General features: G+C 41.4%; 1 pseudogene; it reads left to right on the top strand.

Moving 5' to 3' along the window:
- LOC141206958 (uncharacterized) overlaps nucleotides 1-23856 on the top strand; it is a 66440-nt pseudogene that overhangs the window by 8009 nt on the left and 34575 nt on the right.

Raw genomic sequence — 23856 nt, 5'->3', positions numbered from 1 at the left:
TCTAAACTTCTGTGAAGCACCTGGGGGTTCAATGTGATCAACACATATCTAGATGCATTCCATGAGGGGTGTAGTTTCCAAAATGGGGGGACTTATGGGGGGTTTCAACTATTTTTAGACACATCACAGGCTCTCCAAACGCAACATGGTGTCCGGTCTTATTTCCAGCCATTTTTGCTTTCAAAAAGTCAAACAATGCTCCTTCCCATCCGAACCCTGCCGTGTGCTTAAACAGTGGTTTTCCCCCACATATAACATATCTGCATGCTCAGCAGAAATTGCACAACACATTTTGTGGTCCATTTTCTATTATTAGCCTTGTGAAAATAAAAAAAATTTGGGTCTGAAGTAAAATTTATGTGAAAAAAGTTAAATGTTTACTTTTTCCTTCCATGTTGCTTCAGTTCCTGTGAAGCATGTGACATAACTCTGATTTAAGGGCATAAGAATTCAAAGTTTGAAAATTGCTTAATTTTTGCCAAATTTCCATTTTTTTACAAATAAATGTAAGTCATATCAAATAAATTTTACCACTATCGTGAAGTACAATATGTCACTAAAAACAATCTTTGAATTAGTAAGATCCATTGAAGTGTTCCAGGGATATTGCCTCATAAAGTGACACTGGTCAGAATTGTAAACTTTGGCTTGGTCAATAAGGTCAAAATTGTCTCTAAGGGGTTAAACAACTCTCTTTAGTGCGATCATACAACATACAAGCCTCTGATTGCTCAGGTAATGCACTGTACTACTGTAGTGCTGTGTATCATCACTGCCTGACATGTAATACTAACAGCCCCATACACGAGATAAGTGTTGGCTGAACGGTCATTTGGCCGACGGCTATCTCTCCCAACTCCCCCATACACACAAATATTCCAGCTTTTTTGTGATCTGTATGAGGGTCGCCTCAAGACTCCTCTAGTGGAGGATTTTCTACAGGAAGAACAAACAGATTAACATGTGAAATTCAGGATGCCAGATCCTTCTCTGCCCTGACATCATCTGCCAGGAGGCCCCCAAATACATTATATAGTCAACCAAACCCCCCGAAATCAGTGCTTTCATTCAACTTCAGTCTAATGTGCTTATATTTGACCACATAGCGGTACATTAAATGGGTACTGCCAAATTACATAGACATTCAAAAAGACATTATTTATTAATAGAACTTTACAAAGACAAAAATATATTAAAATTCAAGAGGAGGGGATACAAGACAGTGTGACACCTCACCCAGTATAAATTAGAAATGGTACCCCTGAGTATGTCACAATTGCAAAAATTTATGTGATATAAAAATAATAAATAATTTATATCGTAGCCACCAAGTGGATAGTATATAACATGTGGTTCTATTACAACATATTCCTAGTGCAATGAAATATATAAAAAATAATCAGACCCACAATGGTACCAGTTCAATAGATCATGCACTACTAAAGTAGTTTAAGGAACAAAAAAAACAGAATTAAATCTATAAGGAATATGTATATATTAATAAGTAAATGCTTATAATACAGCATATAAATAAATGCATAAAGTGCCTTGCGTGCAATAGACATACCAGCTAAAAAGCTGAAGGGGTTAAAAGAACTACCATATAGAAATATAAGAGCATAGATACTTGTATAGGATTAGTACCTAGGATAGTAGCAGCCACTGGGTAGGCGGAAGCCCCGACGCACGTTTTGCACCTGCTTCTTCCTGGGGGCGTGTGTTTTAGTCTAATGTGTTTGGAGGCGTGTTAATGTGTTAATAGACTTTCGTATATTGCAGGCCCAGACACCATTATTAGGCATTTAAGTATCGTAGTAACTAGGCAGCCCTATACTATTGAGTACTTAGGGAGGAGGGGCACTGAGCCGAACTCTGTCAAACCTTCTTAGATGCCATGTTTGCATTTTACAGCAGCAAGTGGTTAGACTGCCAAGGTTGGTGTAGCAGCCGCACCTGTGCCATCCCTGCGGTGTACATCTGTTCTGGTGCTCAAAAGACTTAATTTCTTTTAAAACAAATGTTTAACATGTGTCTCGTGCTTTTTTGCATGTTTTTTTCTTATTACAAGAATTGGAAATGTATGTGAAAAAGGAGATAATACCAAGGGGATTAAGGCTAAAAAAAATGGCCACAGCCCTGTATGATGAGACATTTCACACAGAGTGGAACTGCATCCTTAGTGATTGTTCATTGAAGTTGATGGGTTAATCCTGAAATATGAGGAGCTGGAACTTACTTTTTATTTCTGTTTTTGTATCCAATCCTCATTGGAAACATTTGTGCACAACAAGGATTTCACTAGCCATAATGAGAAACTGAAAGCTAACTTAGGGAAGATGGAAGATTTTATTCTGAACATCCACAAAATACATCTACTAGCATGCCAAAAAACAGAGGAAGGGGGGCCACAAACACAAGCGGAAACAGATATACCACCCGGAACAGAAACCGCCGCTATTAGAGCTATCGATTTTGGAATTTGACCAGTTTTGTGTTATCAGAGGAACAATTATCACTTTTAGCGAAAAGCCTAAGTTTTGCCCCTACCAACGAGTTTGCTGTATTTAGAGCAATTTTGGATGTTAATATACTGGCGCGGACCCTTACTGTGAAATGTCATTTTGATAGCTCTGATAATGATGTTGAAAATATTACTGATGTTGCAACAGTTAGTTCTGATATTACTCCTAACAAATCTTTTCCAGAACAAAAGGTTTTATTACAATTGAAATCATTGGAGAGGGAATCTATGAAATCTGATACCTCTCTGAATAGTCTGTTTCATAGGGGAAATCCATCCTTTAAGCCACTTCAATCACGTTCCATCTTTTTAGACCAGTTTCAGGATCTTATTGAAAAGGATTTGGTTTCTCTAAACAAATGAAATCACTCATAAAGGAAATAAAAATAACAAAGTAACTAGAAAAGAAAAAATTGCCCTGAGGGAACTCAAAACTAATATGAATTTGACAGTGCGACAAGCAGACAAGTGGGGCACAATAGTGGAATTACATTCTATTTAGCTCAAGCTCAATTTGATGGATTTAAGAAACAAGAAACACGGATGTGTATTTGGAACTAACCTGAGACCCCACCAATTATTTCAATATGGAATTATATATATTGCTACAAAAAGGTTTGAGTACAGGAGCCTTGGATAAAAAAAACTGGCAGAACAGCTCTATGTGGAACATCCTTTCATACCTACAGTACAGACCAAAAGTTTGGACACACCTCATTTAAAGATTTTTCTGTATTTTCATGACTATGAAAATTGTACATTCACACTGAAGGCATCAAAACTATGAATTAACACATGTGGAATTATATACTTCACAAAAAAGTGTGAAACAACTGAAAATACGTCTTATATTCTAGGTTCTTCAAAGTAGCCGCCTTTTGCTTTGATGACTGCTTTGCACACTCTTGGCATTCTCTTGATGAGCTTCAAGAGGTAGTCACCGGAAATGGTTTTCACTTCACAGGTGTGCCCTGTCAGGTTTAATAAGTGGGATTTCTTGCCTTATAAATGGGGTTGGGACCATCAGTTGTGTTGTGCAGAAGTCTGGTGGATACACAGCTGATAGTCCTACTGAATAGACTGTTAGAATTTGTATTATGACAAGAAAAAAGCAGCTAAGTAAAGAAAAACGAGTGTCCATCATTACTTTAAGAAATGAAGGTCAGTCAGTCCGAAAAATTGGGCAAACTTTGAATGTGTCCCCAAGTGCAGTTGCAAAAACCATCAAGCGCTACAAAGAAACTGGCTCACATGAGGACCACCCCAGGAAAGGAAGACCAAGAGTCACCTCTACTTCTGAGGATAAGTTTATCCGAGTCACCAGCCTCAGAAATCGCAGGTTAACAGCAGCTCAGATTAGAGACCAGGTCAATGCCACACAGAGTTCTAGCAGCAGACACATCTCTACAACAACTGTTAAGAGGAGACTTTGTGCAGCAGGCCTTCATGGTAAAATAGCTGCTAGGAAACCACTGCTAAGGACAGGCAACAAGCAGAAGAGACTTGTTTGGGCTAAAGAACACATGGAATGCACATTAGACTAGTGGAAATCTGTGCTTTGGTCTGATGAGTCCAAATTTGAGATCTTTGGTTCCAACCACCGTGTCTTTGTGCGACGCAGAAAAGGTGAACGGATGGACTCTACATGCTTGGTTCCCACCGTGAAGCATGGAGGAGGAGGTGTGATGGTGTGGAGGGGCTTTGCTGGTGACACTGTTGGGGATTTATTCAAAATTGAAGGCATACTGAACCAGCATGGCTACCATAGCATCTTGCAGCGGCATGCTATTCCGTCCGGTTTGCGTTTAGTTGGACCATCATTTATTTTTCAACAGCACAATGACCCCCAACACACTCCAGGCTGTGTAAGGGCTATTTGACCAAGAAGGAGAGTGATGGGGTGCTACGCCAGATGACCTGGCCTCCACAGTCACCAGACCTGAACCCAATCGAGATGGTTTGGGGTGAGCTGGACCGCAGAGTGAAGGCAAAAGGGCCAACAAGTGCTAAGCATCTCTGGGAACTCCTTCAAGATTGTTGGAAGACCATTTCCGGTGACTACCTCTTGAAGCTCATCAAGAGAATGCCAAGAGTGTGCAAAGCAGTCATCAAAGCAAAAGGTGGCTACTTTGAAGAACCTAGAATATAAGACATATTTTCAGTTGTTTCACACTTTTTTGTTAAGTATATAATTCCACATGTGTTAATTAATAGTTTTGATGCCTTCAGTGTGAATGTACAATTTTCATAGTCATGAAAATACAGAAAAATCTTTAAATGAGAAGGTGTGTCCAAACTTTTGGTCTGTACTGTATATATCATTAATTTCCTAAGATCCACAAAAACATATTTCCACCACCACTCAGACCAATAGTAGCGGGCTTAGGTTCCATGGGAGAGAGACTGGGTGTGTGGATAGATTTCTATCTTCAACCACTAGTACATGAAATTCCCAGCTACATTAGGGATTCTAAATTTGTGGCTACTGTATTTGAAGATTTTTCTATAGCAAGAAAATTATCACTGGCTATCATGCGATGTTATACACACGTGGTCAAAATTGTTGGTACCCCTCGTTTAATGAAAGAAAAACCCACAATGGTCACAGAAATAACTTGAATTTGACAAAAGTAATAATAAATTAAAAATCTATGAAAATGAAGCCTGGAGGCCTGGACAGAAATGATGGTACCCCTGAAAATAATGTGACAAAAGAGACGTGTTAAATTAAGTTGTGTCCACTAATTAGCATCACAGGTGTCTACAATCTTGTAATCAGTCAGTGGGCCTGTATATAGGGCTACAGATACTCACTGTGCTGCTTGGTGACATGCTGTGCACCACACTCAACATGGACTAGAGAAAGCAAAGGACAGATTTGACAAGCAAAGGAAAATTGATGACAAATCAAAGAGACGGATAATACAAATGGTAACAAAATAGCCCAGGATAACTTTTAAAAAGAGATTAAAGGTGAACTTCAAGCTCAAGGAACATCAGTGTCAGATCGGACCATCCGTCGTTGTTTGATCCAAAGTGGACTTCATGGGAGACAATCAAGGAGGACACCATTGTTGAAAAAGAAAATCACAAAAAAGTCAGACTGGAATTTGCCAAACTACATGTTGACAAGCCACAAAGCCTCTGGGAGAATGTCCTATGGACAGATGAGACAAAAATGGAAGTTTTTGGCAAGGCACATCAGCTCTATGTTCATAGACGGAAAAATGAAGCATATCAAGAAAAGAACACTGTCCCTACTGTGAAACATGAAGGAGGCTCTGTTATGTTCTGGGGCTGCTTTGCTGCATCTGGCACATGGTGTCTTGAATATGTGTAGGGTACAATGAAATCTCAAGACTATCAAGGGATTTTAGAGAGAAATGTGCTGCCCAGTGTCAGAAAGCTTGGTCTCAGTCGCAGGTTATGGGTCTTGCAACAGGATAATGACCCAAAATACACAGCTAAAAGCACCCAAGAATGGCTAAGAGGAAAACATTGGACTGTTCTGAAGTGGCCTTCTATGAGCCCTGACCTAAATCCTATTGAGCATCTTTGGAAAGAGCTGAAACATGCCGTCTGGAAAAGGCAATCTTCATACACGGGACAACTGAAGCAGTTTGCTCATGAGGAGTGGGCCAAAATACCTGTCGAAAGGTGCAGGAGTCTCATTGACAGTTACAGAAATCGTTTGATTGCAGTGATTGCCTCAAAAGGTTCAACAAAATATTAAGTTAAGAAGAAGAACCATCATTTCTGTCCAGGCCGATTTCATAAGTTTAATTTTTTTTTAAATTCTGTGGTAGCAGGGTTGAAAAGCAATGCCTGACTTTCATTTGTTAATTTTCAGAGATTTTTAATTTATTACTTTTGTCAGATTCAAGGTATTTCTGTGACCATTGTGGGTTTTTCTTTCATTAACCCCTTCATGACTGGTCAATATGGCCATGCGAGGGCTTATTTTTTGGGGGACGAGTTGTACTTTTAAACTTCATTACTAGTTTGACCCTATCGTGTACTGGAAAACAGGGAAAAAAATTCCAAGTGCGGTGAAATTGTAAAAAAAATGCAATTCCACAATTATGTTTTGTTTGTTTTTCCACGTTCACTAAATGCTAAAACTGGTCATTATGAGTTTGTAGACACTAAACATTTATAGGTTCTTTTTATTTAAGTGGTGAAAAAAAATTCCCAAAAAAATGGCGTAATTTCTGAGACCCGTAGCATCTCCATTTTTCGGGATCTGGGTCCGGGCGAGGTCTTATTTTTTGCCTGACGTTTTTATTGATACCATTTTGGAGTCGATCTGATGTTTTGATCGCCCATAATTGCATTTTATTGCAATGTTGCAGCGACCAAAAAAAACATAATTCTGGTGTTTGGAATTTTTTTCTTGTTACGCCGTTTACCGATCGGATTAATTATTTGATTATGAACGCGGCGATACCAAATGTGTGTGTGGGGTTTATTTTTTATTATTTTATTTTGAATGGGGCAAAAGGGGGGGTGATTTAAACTTTTATACTTTTAATTTTTTTTTTTTTTTTAACTTTTTTTTTACACTTTTTGCTTGCTTCTATAGTCTCCATAGGAGACTAGAAGCAGCAACTGTCTGATTGCCTCTGCTACATAGAGGCGATGAGCAGATCCCCCTCTATGTAGCAGAAATGCTCCTTTGCTATTAGCGCTGACCACTAGGTGGCGCTCATAGCAATCTTTTCATGACAACCACTGGGGTCTGCTGCAGACCCTGGGTTGCCATGCCCACCCATCAGTGACCCGCGATCACATGACGGGGTCACTGATGGGCGGGGTAAGTGACACACTTCCGGCGCGGCCCTGTTAAATGCAACTGTCAGAGATTGACAGAGGCATTTAACTGGTTAACAGCCGCGGGTGGATCGCGATTCCACCCGAGGCTGTTGCGGGCACATGTCAGCTGTAAGAATCAGCTGACATGTGCCCGGTTCAGTGCGAGCTCAGCGCCGAAGCCTGTGCTGAACCCGGGGTGATGGCCTGGGGCGTACTAATATGCCCCAGGCCAGTAAGGGGTTAAACGAGGGGTACTAACAATTTTGACCACATGTGTAGCTCTATATTCATCCATACCACACAGTGTAGCATTAACTAGCCTGAGCTATCACTTGGATACCTATAGCACGTATACAGTAGAAATAAGATTTCATTATCATGTCAGTTAAATTTCTTCTGGATCATAATTATTTCTGCTTTGACAATCAATTTTATTTTTTTTTTTTACAAAGTAAGGGAGTAAGTATGGGCAGCAAATTTTCTCGTCCAATGGGAGGAGCAACACATTTACCATGAGAGCAATATTTATAGCCCAAAAAATCATATCGTAAGGTCGATTTATCGACGACCTCCTCCTGATGTGGGGAGGCACACAGGAGGAGGCGTTGAAATTTGCACAAAATCTCAACAACAATGATTTCAATTTGAGATTCACACTTTGTTTTGAAACCCCATAAAACACTGTACATGGAAATTTTGGTATCAAATAACTCCGTCTTGGTGTTCTTACAAACAAGCTTTTATAAATGCCTCAAACTTCTGAGTGTGAATCAGACCTGAGCTCTAACGTGATAGAAGATGACAGTCCGGTGAAGACAAGAAACATATAGACGGCCGGTGGTGATGTAGTCAGTGACGGACTCTGGCCAAATATGTTTCTAGAGCTGTAGTAGATGAAGATTTCATCCTCATCATGAAGTTGTTATTTCTCATGTCACATGTAATGGATATCTCCTGCAGTATTGATAATAGCGATTCCAGTGTTGGTAAATGAGATTAGAATTAGCAATAAGGAAGATGAGTCTATGAGAAACGTATTCACTTGCAGATTCTGAGGAAGAAACTGCTTGTTGTCTGTGGCCTAAAATATATAGGTTTTATTACTAGATGTAAAGGAGAAAACTACATACTGTAAAACCTAAATCTCCTCAAATGTTTCCTTATTATCTCCAGTAATTGTATTATTACACAGGATTTTTATGACGTTACATCGGCTCATCATCTTCTCATTCAGGTCTCTACAATATCGAATCCTCTCAGTGAAGATCTTCTATATAAGAGAATTTTCCTGAATTACGCATCAAAGATGGATATGGACAGAGACAAGATGGCGGAGAGGATATTACACCTCACCCTAGAGATCCTCTTCCGGCTTACTGGAGAGGTGAGAGATTCTGATGACGTCACATTACATCATTCTTATCTATGGGAATAACAGATGGACAGAACTGGAGAGGTGAGGACTCTGAAAATGTCTGTAGTAAGGTTTATGAATGTGTCTCTCCATAACCAGGATTACACAGTAGTGAAGAAAACCTCTAGTGAGCGCTGTCAGGACCCTGTGCCTGAGGGATGGGGAAGACCCCTAAGCCCAATCACAGGGCCTCCACCTCACCCCCTGATGCATGAGGACAACAATGACCAGAAGATCCTAGATCTCACCTACAAGATGATTGAGCTGCTGACTGGAGAGGTGACACTGCTAGGAATGAGGAATGCTGCAACATTTTATAGTAAAGCTATGAAGGGATCAGGGGGGTGACTGTATCATTGTATGTGTCAGGTTCCTATAAGATGTCAGGATGTCGCTGTCTATTTCTCCATGGAGGAGTGGGAGTATTTAGAAGGACACAAAGATCTGTATAAGAAGGTCATGATGGAGGTTCCCCAGCCCCTCACATCACCAGGTAATAGACAGGACTAAATACACACGGCCTATAATTATCTGTATGTAAAGAATGAATTCAGTCCCTGTATGTGTTTCCTCCAGATCTATCCAGTAAGAGGACAACACCAGAGAGATGTCCCCGTCCTCTTCTTCCACAGGACTGTAAACAAGAAGATCCCAATATTCCTCAGGATCATCAGGTAGATGGAGAGAAGGTGTCATGAGATCTCTCCTGTGATGTGTATACGGCTGTGAAGGTCTTGTGTTCAGTCTTGTTTTACCCACCAGAATTATATGGTTTATACTTATATAATGAGAATGGTGGAGATGGCAGGATTAGAGCTGATCATTAGTGATGAGCGAGTGTATTCGTTACTATTCGCACGGATAGTACGGTATTCGGGTTACTTTTTATATTGCTAGTGTTTGTGTACTCGCCTCGCTATATTCGGATGTCCCGCCCTGCAGTTTTGGCGCCTCCTTTGCAGCCACTAAACATGCTGGGCTTCTTAACCAAACGCAGTAATGCTTCAGACATCTTGGTTGTGGCATTACTGTGATTGACTGGCCACCCAGCTTCATAGGGTCTATTTAAGCCCTGTCGTCGCCATTTTGTGCACATTGCTTCTGGAGCCTGCATTCTATAAGCATAGGGAGAGATTGCTGAGCTGCTAGGGAGAGTGTTTAGGCCTCTTGATAAAACAAAAGCCCTTTTAAGGGGTACCTGCCGTGTATACTAGTTCTGTGTTTAAAGGAGCCGCTCACTAGCTCCATAATACCTTAAAAAAAATAGCTCTTTTCAGAGCTGAAGACACACAACAAAGTCATAGTACAAGGAGGGAGAGATTGTGTGTTCTTCCAGTGTCCATATTAAAACTGCTCTTGTCAGAGGCAAAGCAATATTTTTCCAGCACACACAGAAGTAGCATTTTGTGCTGCCTTTTTTTTTTTAGCACCGTTCTATTTTCCCTGCTGTTTTAGGGGTCAGAGCCTGCCTTCTGTCCATATTAGTCCGCTTAAAAAATCATTGAGTGCCCTACACAAAGCAGTAGTCCAATCATTTCCTACTGCCTGGTACAAAGCACGCACCAGGCCATTTTAACCACTATTTTGGCTGTGACAGCTAGCTTGACTTGTGCCATCAACATCTGAAATTCTGTCAACAAAACCCAAAATGTCAAAAAAGACTGTTGTTAAGGGACGTGTCAGTGGTGCGCGAGAAGGCACTCAGTCTGTGTCAGGTCAGAAGAAGCTTGATGCATCCACTATATTCCTGGAAAAATTTCCCGGTCTGGAATTTAAACGTGTGTGGAAACCACAAGAGCGAGAGCAGATTCTGTCTTGGATAGCAGACAAGGCCTCTACGCATTTGTCAAGCAGCAACAAATCTTCCACCACCACACAGTCTACTGTGGATACACAGAAGGCTGGCCCATCCAATCCTGAAGCTGGTTCTCCTTCCTGCAACCATTATCAGTCATAGGAGACATATGACCTGAAGCTTGGCCACTCTGAGGATCTGTTTAGTACGTATCCTATGGTTGGCTCTGGACTATCACTGTGCAGCATTGAAGAGGGACAAGAGGAGGTGGCGTGCATTGATGCTTATGTATTTGAGGACCTATGGCCAGAAGAAAGACACTTGGCAGAACATAATTTTTTGTCTCCAGAGGTGGAGGCTGATGATGATGAGACACGTTTGCTATCAGGTCCGCCTACAATGTCACCTGGGAAGGAGGATGAGATGGAAGACGAGGTAGTCAATGATGAGTCCACTGATCCGACCTGGACTGTTGGCATGCATAGCCATGACATCAACACAGAGGAAGATGGATGTGTAACACCAAAACAGGCACCAAGGAGTCGTGGTTTGCCCAGAGTGAGAACTGGGTCAACTGTTCCCAAGAGCACCCCCGCTGTGCGCCAAGTAAGGGGAAGGGAGCATTCAGCTGCTGTGTGGAATTTATTTTTTTTTCAGAAAGTCCTTCAGAGAAAAACATTGTAGTCTGTAGCATCTGCCATACCAAGTTGAGCAGAAGCCAGGGCAAAGGCAACCTACATGCTCACCATCCAAGGCTCAAGTTCGATGCTTGCAAACCTATTCAGGAGACATAAATACAAAACAAAAGACATCACCCCACCACCTGGATATAGGAGTACTACCGGACTAAGGCACCCAGAAGGAAAACCCCTCCAGAGACAGGCCACCCTCCGGGCAGCCAGTCTTTCATACTCCAGAGAACGTGCCTTCACCAGGTCACCTAGGATGTTCCTACAAACTTCATCTGCACTTAGGATTTTGCTCTGCATCGAAACTAACACTCGTGCATTCCACGTGAAATACCTGACCACTACACTTAGTATGAATAAAGTGGTTCGGTCCCTTCTCCCAAGGTCTCCAAACGCTCCATAGGCCCACCCGGCATAGGATAGAGTAGCCAGCCATGGCCAACCAATGGAAGCTCCCACCCTGTTGTACACCTCTGTATTAAAGGGACAATGAAGAAGGAAGTGTTCCATGCTTTCCAGCATGTTAGCGCAAGCCTCACGGGGAGCAAATCCTGTCCTCGGAGCTCCTGTACTTCAAATTGCCCCTTACACACAGCTTACCTTGGAAGCAGCGCCAAGTCAAGTCCCAGTACTTCTTGGGGATCCTGCTAGAATTAAACAAACTCACCCCAACCTCCAGATCCCGCCGTGGGCAGTCCTTGAGGACCAATGGACTCTGAAAATGAGAAAGCAAGACCCTCCTATCGAGGAGTTTCCTCTGGAGGGACCTCACCTCCCACATTCCCAGATCCCACCGGTGGATCATTTTCAGAACCGGGGTAACATAAGCAGGGAGATGCCCATACAGTGTGCGAAGATCTTTCAATCTTCCCCCTGAAGATTGATGGCTGAAACCATCCCTTGCAGGATAATACCCATTGAGGAGCCCTCTCCTTCCAGAGGTTTGCCACGTTAACTTTCAAGAAGGTGTTCACTAGGAACACGACGGGGTTCACCATATCCAACCACCCTAGGCTCCTCATGCGGTAATTGACCTCCGGCTTGACTAGGTTCAGTCTATTCCCCCATAACATCTGGAAGAACAGACTGTAGACCCGTGTCCAGAGAGGCTTTGGCAAGACACAGACGCTGCCCAGGTAGATTAGCAAGGGGAGCAGGAAAGCTTTGCACAGGCCAACCCTTTCCCTCAGACTCAAAGACCAACCCTTCCATTGGTCCACTCTTTGGGCGACACCTTTGATTCTGCCTTCCCAGTTTTTCATGGGGTAATCACCCTGGCCGAATTCAGTGCCCAGGACTTTGGCGTGTTCTTGGGGTTCGGGGAGGGTGTCTGGAAGATCAAACCCGGGATCTCCGCCTCCCAGCCAGAGACTTTCACACTTATCCTGATTGACCTTGGACCCCGATGCCTCCGAGTAGCGCTCCTCTTCTGACATCACCACCATTGCCTCCTCTTGCGAATAAATAAAGACGGTGACATCATCCACGTAGGCAGGCCACTACCCTCAGGATAGCCTCCGGCGCCACCCTGCCCATCCGCACCCCTGCCAACGATCCACAATCGATCCTTCTGAGGAAGGGATCAATTGCAGAGGCATAAAGCAAAGGGCTAAGAGGACAGCCATGTCGGACACCAGATCCTACTCTGAAAGGTTGTCCAATCCACCTATTTGTTTCCCTTGACTTGACTTGGTGCAACAGCTCTCCAAGGTGTGATCACACCTTTTTAGATCCAGACTAACGAGCAGATCTAATTTGATGCAGGTGTTAGTTTTGGAAATGAAAATTTACAGGGTGATTCCATTTTTTCTTCCTCAGAATTGAGTGATTCCCTCTGCTTGGTCTGAAAAAAATTACTCTTACTGGGTACCACATTTTTCATCTTGATTTCCTTTAGTATTTCTTAAAGCCCTAAAGTTGCCATTTGAAATGACTTTAGTTTTGTGCCATGTCTGTGATCTGCTTTTTTTCAACAACATTAAACAACTGAATGAACATCCTCTGAGCCCAGTGGTTCCATAATTTTTGCCATGGGTTGTACAATGGAATCGTTTAAGAGGGCCGTTGTAGATCAGTTGCTGAAAACATCACCCTCAGATAATGCTGGTGGCAGAGGTACCAGCTCTTTTCAACACCAAGGGATAATGGGGAGAGACACGAACACCAGCTCCAACGGAGGTGGGGGGAAAATGTGCCCAAATTGGGCAATTTTCAATAAACCAGCAAAACAGCAAGGGCTATCTGTGCCTTTAAAAATGCCCAGGAGGGATAAGTTGCAGAACATGGTCAAGGGTTACTTTAAGTGACCATACGTGTGTCCTTTCTGACACTTCAGTTCCCTTTAATTATTGGGTGTCTAAGCTGAACACTTGGCCCGACCTCTCTTTATATGCCTTGGAGGTGCTGGCCTGCCTGGCTGCTAGTGTGGTGTCAGAGCGTGTTTTCATTTGCGCTGGGGCAATCATCACTGATAGGCGCACACGCCTCTCCACGGAAAATACAGAGAGACTTACTCTGATTAAATTCAACAAGGACTGGATATATCCACAGTTCGCAATCCCTCTAGATGAAAGCAAGCCAACCTAAATTCACCAAAAATGCAGATTCATGCTACTGCTGTTAAAGTCACCCCCTTCCATTAAAACAAGATTCCTTCCTGTGTCAACCATGACTCAGCCCATATGGCTAATCTTTTCAAACCCTATGCACATTGTACAGTGGACAAACCAGGACAGTATTCCTACTCCAGCGTAACTACTATTTGTGATTGGAGACCCTTGGGATGGTGGCTTCCTGTGTCAACCATGACTCAGCCCATTGGGCTAATTTTTACAAACCCTATGCACATTGTGCAGTGGACAAATCTGTAATGTACAGTGGTCCTACCAAACTAATATTTATCGTTGGAGGCCCTTGTCACAGGTTGTGCCACATTTTGACTGAGATAGGGGATACATATTCAATAGAAATTTACACTGACTGTTGATGACCGACTGATGGCCCTCTGAAAATTTGAATTGAGGGCCACAACTACTACAGTACTCCATCGTAGATAATGTTTGACACGGGAGGCCCTTGTCAAGGAATCTCCCTGCACTTATGACACAGCCCCCAGGAGTAATTTTTGGAAGTACGATGCACATTCTGCACTGGACCAAGTAGTACAATATCAAGAAGTCTTCTCTTCCTATATAATCTGGGGAATATTGACAATCAAAATCTCGGAGCCATTTGGAGAAGCTTCACCAACCCATCCTGGAGGGGAGCACCATAAATCCTTTGTCCATTGACTTGCACAAGTGATATATTTGAGCTCGTCATCCAGTTGACTAGTGCAGCTTTATTTTTCCGGTTCACTGAGTTCAGCCATACCTGTGCAGCTTTGTTTTTCCGGTTCACTGAGTTCAGCCATACCTGAGGATTGGAGGTCGTACTCACTGCTACCTTCTAGTACTCCATGTCTCTTGGCTTTTTTCTCTGTAGTCTCTGCCCCTAAATGAGTTAAATAATACAGTGAGGGCCCTACAATATGAGTAAGTGAGGGCACTCTCAGATGTACACGAGGGACCTCCAAAATCTCTAGAGGAGGGCACTTCAAAATGTATGTTACAGGGCCACACGAGGGCTCTCACAAAACTCAGCTTTCCTTGCCTACTGCAAGACCTCTGAACATTTGAATTTAGGGTCGCAGTATCACATGGTGGTGAAGGAGGAGGGTCAAGCCCAACGCTGCAATGGCCACATTGTAAACTGCTATTGAATATGTATTCCACTATCTGAGTGTCAATGATGGAGGGACCGCCCAAATGTCTAAGGAACAGCTGTCCCTCCAAAACGCATGTTACAGAGCCACCTGAGGCCTCTCAAAGGATCAACATACCTACTAGTACGTTCTAGATGTGCTTGTAAAGTGCTGGGGAATAGCGAACTGAAAAATGATGTATGACAGAGGGACCTTCAAAATGAATAAGTCAAGGCCTTCCCAATTGTAAAAAGTGACAAAAAAAAGCCACAGCAGTATGTGTGAACAAAGGCTAAAATGGATATTGTTTGGTTTCTCTGGTTTATTTAGCCTTATATACAAGTGATTGTGCAGGAAAAACTGTTTCTTAACCTTTTTGGCCTGATAAATGCAATTTAGGTTAGGTTTGGTAGTTGTTCTTGTGTGTCTGTAAAAGTGGCATAATACTGCGACAAACTTATTCCCAGAAACCATATGTGAGTCAGAAATGCATGCAGGCTCATTCTCCAGGCTCTTCCCATTCTGTTTCATCACTTTCCCATCCATTTGAGCCTTTTCCTCAGGCCCCCAGACCTCTTTTTAGGGTCCAGCAGAAAGTAACTCGCATTTCCCATTGACTTACATTGTACTCGCTATTCGGAACGAATACGCGAATATTACAAAGTACTCTTTACGAGTATAGCGATTACGAATATTACGGTACTCGCTCATCACTACTGATCATAGATGTGACTTCTCCATTTGTCTGTGACTTGTACAATATTTCTTTCAGGGTGAAGATCTGACCCATATTAATACTACAGAGACATATGTGAGGGGTGATGAGCGGTGTAAAGAGGAGATTCCTAAAGATAACCGTCCAGGTGAGTAGTAACCACTAAATGCAGAGAAGTCACAGATTCTTCTCAGTCACAGGCTGTGGCTGGTTTACCGGTCAAGTAGTCCAGCTGTATCACGATCGTGTGATCACCATTTTGCATCTAGACCAAAACATTGTCCTCCACCAAAAACTGTTCAAATGACTTTGGACATTGAAACTCCTCAAATGACTTTGGACATTGAAACTCCTTTTCTATAGAACTTACAACCTGGAAGATCCAACTACCAACTGAAATTAGAAGATCCTGACTCTTACCTGTCCAGATCTGTAAACTACCAATCCAAATGACAGCACATGTAGAAAGTGCTGACAAGTTAGAAAATCACTTGAAGAAAAATATTATGATGGATCTGTAAGAGAAAGCGGAGGGTAATGATGCTGTTGGCTTCCTAGATCCCTGATATCTTATTGGATGAATCTACCTTCTCTCCCTTCTGTGCTACTGAATGTGCTCATATGGTCCCTACAAGACCAGGTCCAGTCTTTATGACCAAACCTCGCTTTTATGATCGGCAACATTAAACGTGCAGTGAGGGCCTAGTGTGAATATCTGTATAATAACAACGGAGTTTCCCTTTACCCTGACTTTTCAATTTCTTTTTAAACCAAATAACTTCAAATAGATAAAGTATACAAAAAACATTACACCTGTGCCATGATATATCTCTAAGCTGTGAGTGGCTGATGGCTGTAATATACATTTATTCACGCCTGCAGGAGATATGTTGGCATGACTCAAGCCCTGGTTTCATGGATTCACTCCATGTCATAAATTATATTATCGATCGTAAAGAATTTAGATACAATTTATCCTGAAATGGGGGCACTAATACTTTCTCTACTCTTCTGGTCAGGACTCATAGTAGCTCCAACGGTCTACCATAAATAAGTGCAACTCTGGTTTAGTGTTGGAGTTCTCCCCTTCCCCCCCCTCCCCAAACATACATTCTTGTTGAGGATATAACGTGTTTTTCTATTGTCTTTTTTTTTTTACAGGTTAATTCTGTATGATAGTTTGATTGTGGTGGGATCGGCCTGCCTCACTTAACTCTGTAATTCCCTGGTAGTCTTTCAAAAAAGGTCTCCATTGTCTCTTCCAAATGCCCGAGTTCTAAATTTAAGACACCTCAGCTCTGCACTATTATAAAATGTTCTTATTAAATGTATATTTCTTTTTGAGACTTATTTGACAGAAAATATTGGCCCTTACTATAGTTTAAATTGCCAGGAGCTACCAAGAAGCATACTCTAATTAGCCCAGAGAGGTTTCACCACTAGTTACTCTCTCTCTCTTTTGTTTTTTGATCTTTTCATTAGATGTGTTATTGTTTATAGTCAAAGTTTTGCCCATCACCCTTTAACCCCTCTACATGGATCTGTACGTACACAAAGACCCCTAGGATTGGACTTAGTGTTGCCTGCTGTTCTGTGGTGTGAGATGACAAGAAGAATAGTCAGGTAGCCGGATCAGAGCCAGGAGGGCAGAGAAAATACAAAATCAGAAGACACAATAGTAGTCAGTAAACTGGCTGGGATCACAAGAAGAAACTAAGAAGAAAATACACAACACGATAGCTGAACACAGAGGACTTAACCAGTGGAGAACAAGGCTATATCGGGCAGCTTCCGGCATTATGCATGAGCTTTAGTAGGGTGTGGTGCTTTCCATTTGAGTTAAGTAGGGAGTATATTTCACTTTAGAAGAGTGGATATTTCTGGATTGGTTTATGGAAGCCATGTTGCTTTTCAAGAGTTTTTGAGCCACTAATGATGTGGAAACCTCTGTTTTTCCATTGACAGACGATGGACCTGAGTGGAGGCTTGTTTTTTTGTGATATGAGTAGAAATTTTTATTGGTATCATTTTCGCATATTTCATATTTGGGAGGCAGAATGAACAAACAGTTGAACACCAAACTCTAATGGTTCATGCTATGAGGTTTTCTATTAGACTGTCAACTGTCATTGTCTTGGTGAATAATTTAATATTTTTACATAACTTGCCATTTGTACCAACAGTTTAAGTAGAAATGTTCAAAAATATAAATTTCAAGAATATTTTATTCAAATATATTTTTTTTTACTTAGCAGATGACTGTACTAGGAGATCAGAGGGACAGCTGACATCTTCAATTTTCAAAACAGATGAGCTTGAGATCTCACAGGATAAAATTGAAGTGAATGCTATTACTCCAAATATACCATCATCCCTTTACAGCAAAGATGTGTCATCTGATCCTTTGAAACAGGTCCTATCTTCTGATTCATTACCAACTACTAAGGAAAATCAAAGTCACAAAATAAGCATTAAAAAACTAACTGCTCCCAAAGCTAAGAAGCGATTTGCACGGTCTGAATATGGAAATAGTTTTCCCCTCAAAAAGTTTTTTCTTAAACATCAAAAAATTCACACAGCAAAGAATAGATTTTCTTGTTTCAAGTGTATGAAATGTTTTAACAAGAAAGCGAGTCTTCTTAGTCACCAAAGAACTCACACAGGAGAGAAGCCTTTTTCATGTTCAGAATGTGGGAAATGTTTTACACTGAAACCAAATTTTGTTACTCACCAGAGAACTCACACAGGAGAGAAGCCTTTTTCATGTTCAGAATGTGGGAAATATTTTACAGAGAAATCAAGCCTTATCAAACATCAGAGAATTCACACAGGGGAGAAGCCTTTTTCATGTTCAGAATGTGGGAAATATTTTACAGAGAAATCAAGTCTTATCAAACATCAGAGAATTCACACAGGGGAGAAGCCATTTTCATGTTCAGAATGTGGGAAATGTTTTAACCAGAAATCAGATCTTGTTACACATCAGAGAAATCACACAGGGGAGAAGCCTTTTTCATGTTCAGAATGTGGGAAATGTTTTTTCCGGAAAGCACATCTTGATAGACATCAGAGAATTCACACAGGGGAGAAGGCTTTTTCCTGTTCAGAATGTGGGAAATGTTTTTTCCAGAAAGCGAATCTTGATAGACATCAGAGAACTCACACAGGGGAGAAGGCTTTTTCATGTTCAGAATGTGGGAAATGTTTTAACCAGAAATCAGATCTTGTTACACATCAGAGAACTCACACAGGGGAGAAGCCTTTTTCCTGTTCAGAATGTGGGAAATGTTTTAACCAGAAATCAGAACTTGTTACACATCAGAGAACTCACACAGGGGAGAAGCCTTTTTCATGTTCAGAATGTGGGAAATGTTTTTTCCAGAAAGCGCATCTTGATAGACATCAGAGAATTCACACTGGGGAGAAGGCTTTTTCCTGTTCAGAATGTGGGAAATGTTTTTTCCAGAAAGCGCATCTTGATAGACATCAGAAAACTCACACAGGGTAGAAGGCTTTTTCATGTTCTGAATGTGGGAAATGTTTTAACCAGAAATCAGATCTTGTTACACATCAGAGAACTCACACAGGGGAGAAGCCTTTTTCCTGTTCAGAATGTAGGAAATATTTTACAGTGAAATCAAATCTTGTTAAGCACCAGAGAACTCACACAGGAGAGAAGCCTTTTTCATGCTCAGAATGTGGGAAATGTTTTAACCAGAAATCAGATCTTGTTACACATCAGAGAATTTACACAGGGGAGAAGGCTTTTTCATGTTCAGAATGTGGGAAATGTTTTACAGTGAAATCAAATCTTGTTAAGCACCAGAGAACTCACACAGGAGAGAAGCCTTTTTCATGTTCAGAATGTGGGAAATGTTTTAACCCGAAATCAGATCTTGTTACACATCAGAGAATTTACACAGGGGAGAAGGCTTTTTCATGTTCAGAATGTGGGAAATGATTTTTCTGGAAAGCGCATTTTGTTACACATCACAGAACTCACACCGGGAAGATGCCTTTTTCATGTTCAGAATATGGGAAATGTTTTAACAACAAATCGGCTCTTGCTAGACATCAGATAATTCACTCAGGAGAAAAGGCTTTTTCATGTACAGAATGTGAGAAATGTTTTAACCAGAAATCAAATCTTCTTAGTCACCAGAGAACTCACACAGGGGAAAAGCCTTTTTCCTGTTCAGAATGTGGGAAATGTTTTAACTGGAAAGCGCATCTTGATGGACATCAGAGAAGTCACAGAGGGGAGAAGCCTTTTTTATATCCTTAATGTGGAAAATGTTTTACTTGAAAAGACACACTTTTAGCCAGAAAAAATCTTGCTAATAAATGAGTGCGTCCTATAGACTGGAGGTAGCTTCCTGTGACCGAGAACAATGAGACGGTGTCCTTCCTGATCAGTGAGAGAACTGCTCTCTCCTCCAGCCCCACACTTATCTGACTGGTGCATTGGAGAGGAAGGTACCAGGACCTGTACAGAGGCTGCACGTCCTGACTGAGCAGCTGAAGAACCTAGCTCAATGACCTTTCAGATTATGTAACACTGTTTTACATATTTTTAAAAGTTGTCAGGTTCCGCTATGAACTGAGCCATTTCTTTAATGAGTTTGACCTCCTGAATTCAAATTGAACAATTGAGTTTTCCTTTTACTTCTACATATAATTAATGATAAAAGTTTCAGTACTTTGAAACATTATTATTCTTGTAAATATAGAGATGCAGAATATTTTGTTATGCCACTTTTCTGATATTTATTTAGAGAAAACTTAGAAAAATTCAAATAACTAAAACCTGTCTAAACCTTATTGCGAATTTTGAACAGTTACAGAAATTGCACTACAAAATTAGTCCTCATTCAGTGACAACTGTTTTTTGCTTGTTTCTTGTACTCCTGTATTGGATCATCTATTAAAATTATGTAATCTGCAAGCATTGATGGATTTCCTTTTTCCTTGATATCTCTTCTCCATAGCTGCAATATCTTGGTTACATCTCTCACCATCCTTGTCTCTCACTACTCCACAGTTTGGTGTAAGAAAGGTCTAGAATGTAAGAAATTAATCATTAAGGACATGTTACAGCCAAGATCCTTATATGTTTTGAGGAGAAATAACACCAACTCTTCATAGTTTCTGTATCTGCCCTTGAGTTTCCCAAAACGTTAGTTACCACAAATGCAAATCTAGACCATACAGCCTTTTCCTTGCCCTGCAACAACTGAAGAAACTCCTCATCTTGAAAAAACTTACAAATCTGAAGTCCAATAAAGACTCCTTTTATATTTGCTTCACTTAACCTTGGAAAGTTATCAATCAGATGCATGAATGCTTTTACATTTTTATCCATAGCCTTTTCAAAGTTCTTCATTAGGCCCACCTTAATAAGATTTTGTTACCACCATTGCCTAGGTGGGTCCTCAATTTCTGGATGCAGGACAGTTTACTCCCTTTCTGAAGTGAATGTCAGAGAGGCCAGTCCCTTTTTTTTGTAGCAATATTCTCTTGCATGACTATCCCACTTACACGGAAAGCAGCAGTACTTTCATGCAACAACCCTGATGACATATGTGGACAAGCAGATGTAGGAGCTTGTAAAGATCTGAGTTTGTTGGTTGTAAGTAATCACCTTGACATGTTAACGATGCAACAATATTTTATTGATCACAGCCACGGTAACAAAGCAATTCCAAGTAAATTGCCAAAATACCGTTCTCTCAGTCCTCAAATTCCCAATTTGGGTTCAGTAGTTCCACTGCCTTTGTATAAGGCCATACTCACTGTCTCCCAACTTTTGGTTGGCCCACAGATTTCGTATCTCCAGCCACTATAGTCTGTAGCCACAGTTCATGATCCTCTAGACGGCAGATAAAACGATGAAAGCACGTGTATCTCGTAGCAGCAGTCCTTGTAAAAAAGTGTAAATCCAAACGACATAATCCATAATGGTAACATGTTTATCAATTCATCCTTCCAAGTCCACGGTCTCCATCCTCTTCCTTTCAATTCTTCCACACAACTCTCCCTAAAAAATGTCCTTTCTTCCACTGGGCTCAGTCCCCTCCCAGGTCAGAAGTGATCACACCCTCCCCCTTAAACATTCACTGTTAGCTAAAAACAATGAAGAATAGTCTAGAAGTCTTCATCTGAGACTGCATGTAAGACCCCCTGTGATGACTACTCCACTGTGTCTCAATCTACACTCACCTAATCAGATTATTGGCTGTTGAGACAATGGACTCCTGAGATAAAGATGAGATTAGTGGAATGCTGGACATTTTACAAGTGAATCTAGTGCACATACTGACAAGTCAGCAGAACTATATAAAATATAACAAGAAAATCACTAATACACAATAATAATATTAACAAAAATGGTGGTTCATTGCTGGAAAAGTATTATAGTCTTTAGAAAGTGGGCAGCTCCTCACAGACAGAGCTCCTGATGAGCATCTAGCTATTTATCCTATATAAGACCTGACGACCATCCTGAAAATCGTCATACATCTACCAGTTAACTTTCTGAGTGTGGAGGTACTTTGCTACAGGGGAAAAAAATGACCAGGAAAAGCCACATAAAGACTGTGGGACAAGCAGGCTCTCAGCTCAAAGATGACACCACGGTTGTCACGCTGGAGACAGATTGAGCAGGGGAGACGAGGCAGAGGGAAGTGGTGGCCAGGCTGTAGCAATTTTCCTGAACAGAAACACAGGTCTCATCAGGTGACAGTGGCCTTCTTATAGCAGCTACCCCACACCTGTGCACGGGCTCCAAGTAGAGGAGTTGGGTGTGCAGGAGATGGGAGAGGCAGCCACATTGAAGGGGATGAAAAGACCACAAAATTGCATGTGGTCTTTTCATCCCCGATGGCCTAATCTGCACCAATGGGACATACATGTACCTGAGGAACCTACTTTAAAAGACGTTTTCATTGCAGTGGTACATTGTAAATTCTCTCCATCTGCTTTCAATGTACATTTTGGTGGTCTTAAAGATGAGATAGCAGGTATACGACACAAACTGCAGAAAATAGAGCAGGGGCAGTGGAAGGCAGATTCAGCGCCATTGAGGACCAGATAGCCAATGCAAGCAAGGAGAACAGGCTTGCAGAATAGCAAATATCAGCACAGCTGGCAGAAACAGATGATCTTGAAAATAGGTCAAGGCTCAATGATATACCACTTATTGGTGTACCTGAAAATATAGAAGGCTCCTTTCCTACTGAATTCTTTGAAAACTGGCTGAAATTAATAATCAGGCTTGAAACCTTAATCCTCCTATAAGCTGTAGAACGAGCTCATAGGGTGCTCATCTTCCTCCTGGGCTTCCACAAAGACCTGTGCTGGCTAAAGTTTTACACTACCTGGACAGAGATATTATCCTGCAACAGGCCAGGGATCACCCAGATGTAACAATCAATGGGTCCAAAATCTAGATCTTTCCAGATTATTCTATAGAAGTGCAGAAACAAAGAGACAGATTAATTGATATAAAAAACATCTGAGAGATCTGCACGTTCCATATTCAATTATTATATTTAATAAACTTTTCTGAATTGACGTCTTCAATAAACCATCCGCACAGGAATTATCCACAAATTTCTCCACATCCTGATATTCATCGGTTTTTGACAAACCCATGGATCTGCAGCAGCTGAACATCAAACTTAAAACGCCAAAGAAAAGAATACGGATCAGGTTAGCACAATCTGATACAAATACTCTTAAATGTTTGTTGGGTAAGACCCTATTTGCGCTACTTTCTCCCTAGTGTTTTATCTTGGATACAGCAGCAGTACATTGGAATCGGCTCCCGGTCTGGCAATTGTCAAAGGAGATCCCGGCTGCAGAGGGAATTGTCTATATATCTACATCATGGAATACTTTTACAATCGACTATCATCAAGGGAACGGCTCATGTTACAAACTATTAGACAAACAGAAGGATCCATTATGGACATGAACAGTTCTACAAACATTTCCTAATGAAAATACGTTTACGCTTGAATGGGACTCTAATTTAAATAATTGTATGCACATTATGTTAATGTTGCGGGTCCGGGTGGTGGAACCTCTGTGCAAGGAGGGACCAGAGGGGCGTGACTAAGTACCTACTCTGCCTGACCAAGGTTGCACGGCGGCTCAATCGACTCCTG

This window comes from Phyllobates terribilis, unplaced genomic scaffold (genome assembly GCF_046119375.1).
Source record: "Phyllobates terribilis strain yellow unplaced genomic scaffold, ASM4611937v1 Scaffold_153__1_contigs__length_4458050, whole genome shotgun sequence".
Lineage (NCBI taxonomy): Eukaryota > Metazoa > Chordata > Amphibia > Anura > Dendrobatidae > Phyllobates > Phyllobates terribilis.
The sequence above is the reverse complement of the archived record's forward strand: the minus strand, read 5'-3'. Positions and strand labels throughout refer to the sequence as shown.